General features: G+C 38.6%; 1 pseudogene; it reads left to right on the top strand.

Annotated features, from left to right (window-relative positions):
- The first annotated feature begins 1,183 nt into the window (after nucleotides 1-1,183).
- LOC143389408 (aldose reductase-related protein 2-like) lies at nucleotides 1,184-2,077 on the top strand (annotated as a pseudogene).
- The last annotated feature ends 4,490 nt before the right edge of the window (nucleotides 2,078-6,567 follow it).

The raw sequence follows: 6,567 nt of genomic DNA, 5'->3' as shown, positions 1-6,567 counted from the left end.
TCCAGGGGCTGACAATGTCTTTGAGATCTTGTAGAAAGGGGAATAAGGTCAAGGATTGGGTGTTTACACAGCTAGAGGCTTTTCTTCACAGCTGCTGCTGCAGATGATATTGGTCAGATGATCTTGGTCAGTAGTGGTCTCCATCTTTATCTCAGGATTTGGCTATCAGGCTCTTGTCACTATGAGAAAGTTGCTGTTGCCTTGGACATAGTTTTGACCCTTGTCACAAGATATTTATCCATCAGACTTGTTATTCTGGAATTTAAAGTGACTCAGACTATAGGAAACAGATATAAAATGGAGGCAGAGATGCCAAATCTTTAATCCTGATTTTAGTTACATATCAAGACATTTGTAGGCAAAAGTGAAAAGTTTAAGTCTTTGTTTCAGGTTCAATTCCCACCTCTCTCTCTCTCTCTCTCTCTCTCTCTCTCTCTCTCACACACACACACACACACACACACACACACAAATTTGTGGCTACAAGTTGCTAGTCAAAATGCATTAAAAACAATGGTATCAGTTTATTTCACATACTTAATATATAAAAATACAATAATAAAATGATAAGGTAGTTTGATTCTATAAATTTAAAAAAACTATATTCATTTAAGAACAATAATTTGTACAGAATTGGTAACTACAATGTAGTTGATTGTGGTAATTTGCCTAAGATTATTATACCTTCAGCTCATAAATTGATACAGAGATGAAATTAACCTCTTCTTTTCTTCCTTTCTTCCTTTATTTCTTTCATACCAGGGATCAAACCCAGGGGTGCTTAACCACTGAAACATAACCCCAGACCTTTTTTTATTTTTTAATTTTGACACAGGGTCTCACTAAGTTGTTAGGGCCTCACTAAGTTGCTGAGGCTGCCTTTGAACTTGTGATCCTCCTGCCTCTACCTCCCGAGCTTCTGGTATTACAGACATGTACCACTGCACCTGGCAAAATTAGCTTCTTAAAGGAAAATTAAGGTAAAAATGTTAGCTACTCATCACTCTGTAGTCAGTAAAATTTATAAAGCATGAATCTTATATAAAAATCTTAGAATATTGTCATTTTCTTAATTAAAATTTTGGAACATCTACTATATGCCAGATATTTGGCTAAAAAAATTTTTAAAAATAATATGACACTAGACATCTATCTGCTTTCTCAGAACTATTTCTGTACCACCATGGCCACCTTTGTGGAGCTCAGCACCAAAGCCAAATGCCCATTTTGGGTCTGGGCACCTGAAGTCTACTCCAGTCAAAATCAAAGAAGGTGTGAATTTAGACACTGATGCAGGATATCTCCAGATAGATTGTATATGCATCTATTAGAATGAGAATGAGGTGGGAGAAGCCATTCAAGATCCAAGAGAAAATTATAACATAGAAATACCTCTTCATTCTTAGACAGTTGTGGTATACATTCTTTGAGAGAAACCTCGGGAAGGAAGCCTGTCAGAAGAACTGGGCCGTCTGAACATCTGTCTTATTCACTGGCCACAGGATTTCAGCCTGAGAAGGAGTTGTTCCCCAAAGATGATAAGGCAATAGCCTCATCAGTATATTAACATTCTTAGATGCCTGGAAGGTTGTGGAGGAGCTGGTAAATAAGGGATTGGTTATAGCCCTTGGTGTCTTCTACTTCAATCACTTTCATCTTGAGCAAGCCTGGACTCAGACCTGAACCAGTGATTAATCAGGTCGTGTGTCACCCATACCTCACCCAGGAGAAACTGATCCAGTACTGCCACTCCCAGGGCATTGCTGTATCAGTCTGGGACCCCCTGGGCTCTCCAGATAGACCTTGGCCCAAGCCAAAATACTCTTAACTTCTGGAGAATCCCGGTTAAAGAGATTGTTACAAAACACACACACACACACACACACACACACACACACACACACACACACACACACAAATTCCCTGGTGCAGATTCTGATCTTGTTCTAGATCCAGAGGCAAATGGTGGTGATTCCCAAGTCTGTGGCATGGCATAATTTTTTGAGAACTTTCAGGTCATTGAGTTCAAATTGAGTGATGAGGAGATGGCATCATTGTCAGCTTTAATAGAAACTAGAGGGTCTGTGTCCTGGCTGACCAGGCTTATTTGGTGGAATAATCCTTCAATATCAAATACTGCAGCTCAACTTCCTGAGGGGATTATTTGGTGGATTCTTCTCTTCACTGAAGTGGATATGGCTCCCCCGAGCCTTAGTGTAGCTAAGCTTATTTGAAATACTGTGTCCAACCTGGTTATAGTTCAGAATCTAGGCAAGGTTTCTTTTTAAATTTTTTATTGGTATATTATTTTTTTATGTTTTTATTAGTTGCTCAAAACATTACAATGATCTTGACTTATCATACATTTGATTCAATGGGGTATGAATTCTTATTTTTTTCACATGTACTGATTGCAGGATCCCATTGGTTGTACAGCCACGTTTATACCTACAGGTATATTATAATTATACATAATAGTTGGATTTGTACATGCACATTAAGTTGTTCAATTTCCTTCCCTATTCCACCCCTTCCCCCTTTCTTCCTCCCTCCCCTTTGGCAAGGTTTTATTTAGATCCACATTTTAAACCAAGAGAACACTATCACAGGGAAGTATGACTCAAATGAGCAAATGACAATTTCTTCCACTTATTTTTGATCTGATCAAATGTTAAACATCTGGAACTCTGATAACACTACAAAGATTAAAAGAATTTTAAAAAGATAATAAAAATTAATAGTATCTCATTTCAGCCTTCATTTTCACTAATCCTTAATCTTCAACTAGTACCTATGGAAAATGTATTTATCTTTAGTTTTAGAAGTCATTGTCACAGGAGAAGAAATTTCTCCAAAGAAGGTTCTGAGAAGGGGTTTTTGTTTCAAGACCAGTGGGATTCTTGGCATATGCCATGAGAAAGAATTTAGCATGTGTCAAAAGTATAAACACATCTTATTTAAGAAGGTAAAGACATAATCAAGGGAGAATAAAGGCCATCTCCAGAGGGAGACACAGCAGCCTGATGGTGTGGGATGATGCTGGAGTCAGGTCTAGAGTTGAAGCCCTGGCAGAGTTTCACAATGCTGTGTCAGTGCTCTCTGTGCTTGAATACTGCCCTCATGTTACAAGGGCAAGGGTCAAAGGCCCTTCCTTTGAGACTCAGCATCTCTCCCTGGTCTCAAATTCCATCTTGAATGCAAAGAAATTGTGACTTGCCAAACATCATACAATTACTAAGTATTAATACAACATGCTATTTTCTCTTTTATTAAAAAAATTGGTAGAATGTACACAAAAATAATTCAAATTAATTCTTTTTTAACTACTTTAAACACCTCAATTAAACTCAATAGGTTATCTACTAAATGATTTCATGAACTTATTTTAGAAAAATACTGGATAAAAGAGCCTAATGGATGTTTCATTTAGAAAGCATACAGAGTCCTTAAAATATAAACTTTTTTTCTGTCAGAAGGCAAAGAAAGTCAGATCTGTAGACTTTTTCCTAATTTGAGGAAAACTACAAAGGTCAGCTACAAAGCTGGAGGCCATGCTTCTCAAGACTGTCATTACTTCTGCCACCAAGTTCAGGGTTCTCAAACCCTGACTAGAGCCCTCAGGTTTGACAATTCACCAGAAAGACTCACAGAAATCACTGAAAGCTGTTATATTTAGGATTATAGTTAATTGCAAAAAAGGACACAAATGAGAATCAGCCAAGGGAGGAGGCTCATAGGGCAAATATCCTTGAGTGTGCAGTAGAAGTACCAAGCACGGAGTTTCCCTCAAACTCCTTTGGTGGAGTCAGGACAACTGGCTGTCCCAGAATTGTCCTAAAGCAGTGCTCATGCAACCAGGGAAACTCACCTGAAGGTTACCAAAGTTTTTAGTGGGATTTCATCACAAAGTCCTGATTAGTTGATTCCTCACATGGTTAATGGGTTTCTAGGTTGACTGATATCATATGACCAAAGCCCTCACCTTAAGTCACACTATTCATCTTTATTCAGTGGCCAGCATCCTCCCGAAGATTGTGCAGGTGTGGTCAGCTCCCCACCCTGAATTACACTGCTAGGCTATTGTGTGTGACTCAAGGTACCCAGCAAACAAAGATCTTCCTATCAGGCTCAACAACCCAAGGGCCCAGTTTATTTCCCCAAAGCCAGGGTAAAGGTCAAACTTTCTCTCTGGGCAAGAGATTCTATTCTACAGATTCTTTACTAAACATCTTCTACATGTGGTCCACTATTTAGTAGCTCAGAATGGTGAAAACCCCCACTTTCTGCCCTCTCTGAAGAAGGCAGCTTATTTTGCCCTTTCCCCACAGAGATTATGAGGTCTGGGAGAAGTGACAATATTCTTCAGCTTTCTGATGTCCTTTTCACACCTTTATTTGCTTTTTATTTAAAAAAAAAGTCACCTCTTGTGAGGTTCAAACCAACCATCTCCTCACACCTACTTTATAACAAATTCCAGTCATTTCCACTTTCACAGACCTGGGAACTTCCTCAGTTTGAGTAGAATAAAATGCAGAAAAAATACAATGCACTCTTACTTTTATAGACCCTCCCACCACTTGATGGCAGTATACTAAAGTTTAGATGGTTGAAATTTTAGAAACTTAAAAATAGTAATAACTTGAAATGACACCAAATAGCTCATGATCAAAGCTGCAAAGCAACTCCCGGCCGATGTGCCCTTTTCCGGTCAGAGGGTAAGCTACTATCACTATGTTGTAGGATTTCAGAAATACCCTTTATTGAGCTTGGCTGGAGTCATGTGGTCATAGACAGCAAGTGTGAGGCCCACTGTCAACAGTACAAGTACTTTGCTTCTCCGCAATCTATAATGAACCTATTATAGATTCATGCATTGCCTCTTTGGAGCAGGAAACCACTGGATTAATACTTAACACTTTACTTTGTATGTGTCTTTATTTTTTGAACCACTTTTACTTTGTGTGTGTCTTTATTTTTTGCTGCTCCTGAGGCCTGATTTGTATCTTTCTCATTAGCATTCCTTATAGAAACAAGAAGATCTTTCTTTGGTAAGAGAAGAGTTGCTTTCTTAACTCAATGCTGACAAAAAAAAATGGATTCTAAATGCTGATAATTATAACCTGATTTTTTCCCACTTCAGTTACACTTGTATTTCTTCTTTTTTTTCAACTTTTTTTTGTAGTTGTGGATGGACCAACTGCCTTTATTTTATTTATTTATTTTTTCATGTGATGCTGAGGATTGAACCCAGTGCCTCACACATGCTAGGCAAGTGCTCTACCAATGAACCTCAACTCTATCTTGTATTTCTTCTTTATTTGTACTGGGGATTGAACCCAGGGACACTTTATCACTGAGCCACATCCCCAGACCTTTTTTATTTTATTTTAATTTGAGGCAGGGTCTTGCTAAGTTGCTTAAGGCCTCAATAAGTTGCTGAGGCTGGCCTTGAACTTGTGAAACTTCTGCCTCAGTCTCCCAAGCCGCTGGGAATTACAGGTGTGCCACTGTGCCTTGCTTAATAATGATTTATTTTAAAACTATAAACTAAATTCAATTAGAAGTTAATATCAAATAGTATTATTATGGTGAACTAAAGGAAAAATTAAATATTGGTAAGTTGTTACTAATTATTAAATGATTAATGCTCTCTCAAACTCCCCTTCTATTTCCTTTTGGTTTCCTCCTACTAATTTGGTTATGATAGGAACAGAGAGTGCAAATGTTGGGAACATGAGGTTAAGGGAATAATTCTATAAAATGGGCCCACTGTACTGACCCCACATTCTTTTTTTCAAGAAGCAAGTTACCTACAGCCTGCCTGGCTTAAGTGGACAGATTATGTCACATTCCTCAGCAAACTACCTGTGATCTATAGGAGAAATGAAGGTCCAAAATAATGTTGATAAAAAGAACCCAAGTTACTGAAGTGGGAGACTTTTGTGACCCTTTCACAGACCAGATCTTAAAACACAGGGAGATGAGGATAATTTCTCCTAGTATAAAATATGTAAGAATTTATGGCAAAGAATCCAACTAAAATCAGTCAACACAGGCCAAAGTGACCTAGAATTGTCTTGGCAGTGGGGATGTTAAAGCCTGATGTCATTCTGCTGTCAGTCAAAAGTCAAGAGGTGGATATGGGTGGAACTCTCTGGAAACTTCTCTGGGATCCACAATAAAACTGGAATGCAGGGGCTGGGGTTGTGGCTCAGTGGTAAAGTGTGTGTGAGGCCCTGGGTTCAATCCTCAGCACCACAACAAAAACAAATAAATAAAGAAAGCTATTGTGTCCATCTACAAAATGCAAAATAAAACAACAACAACAAAAAACTGGAGTGCAGGAAAGGCACACAGTCCCCCTCCTCTCTAAGAGAATCTACTCTTTCCCTTGACAATGTCCCCTTTCCTTTTTCCTATCTCTTCAATAAACTCATGCCTGTTACTTTGATTGACATGTCTGAAATCTTTCTGACTTACAAGAAAAAGGGTTTCAAGGCTGGAGGTGTCTTCGTGCTGCCTCAGTTTCCTGGAAGGCCCCAGCCCTGTAACAAGTATATCTATGTG

The sequence above is a fragment of the Callospermophilus lateralis genome, unplaced genomic scaffold, assembly GCF_048772815.1.
Source record: "Callospermophilus lateralis isolate mCalLat2 unplaced genomic scaffold, mCalLat2.hap1 Scaffold_73, whole genome shotgun sequence".
NCBI classification, from domain to species: domain Eukaryota; kingdom Metazoa; phylum Chordata; class Mammalia; order Rodentia; family Sciuridae; genus Callospermophilus; species Callospermophilus lateralis.
This window is presented reverse-complemented; position numbering and strand designations above follow the sequence as displayed.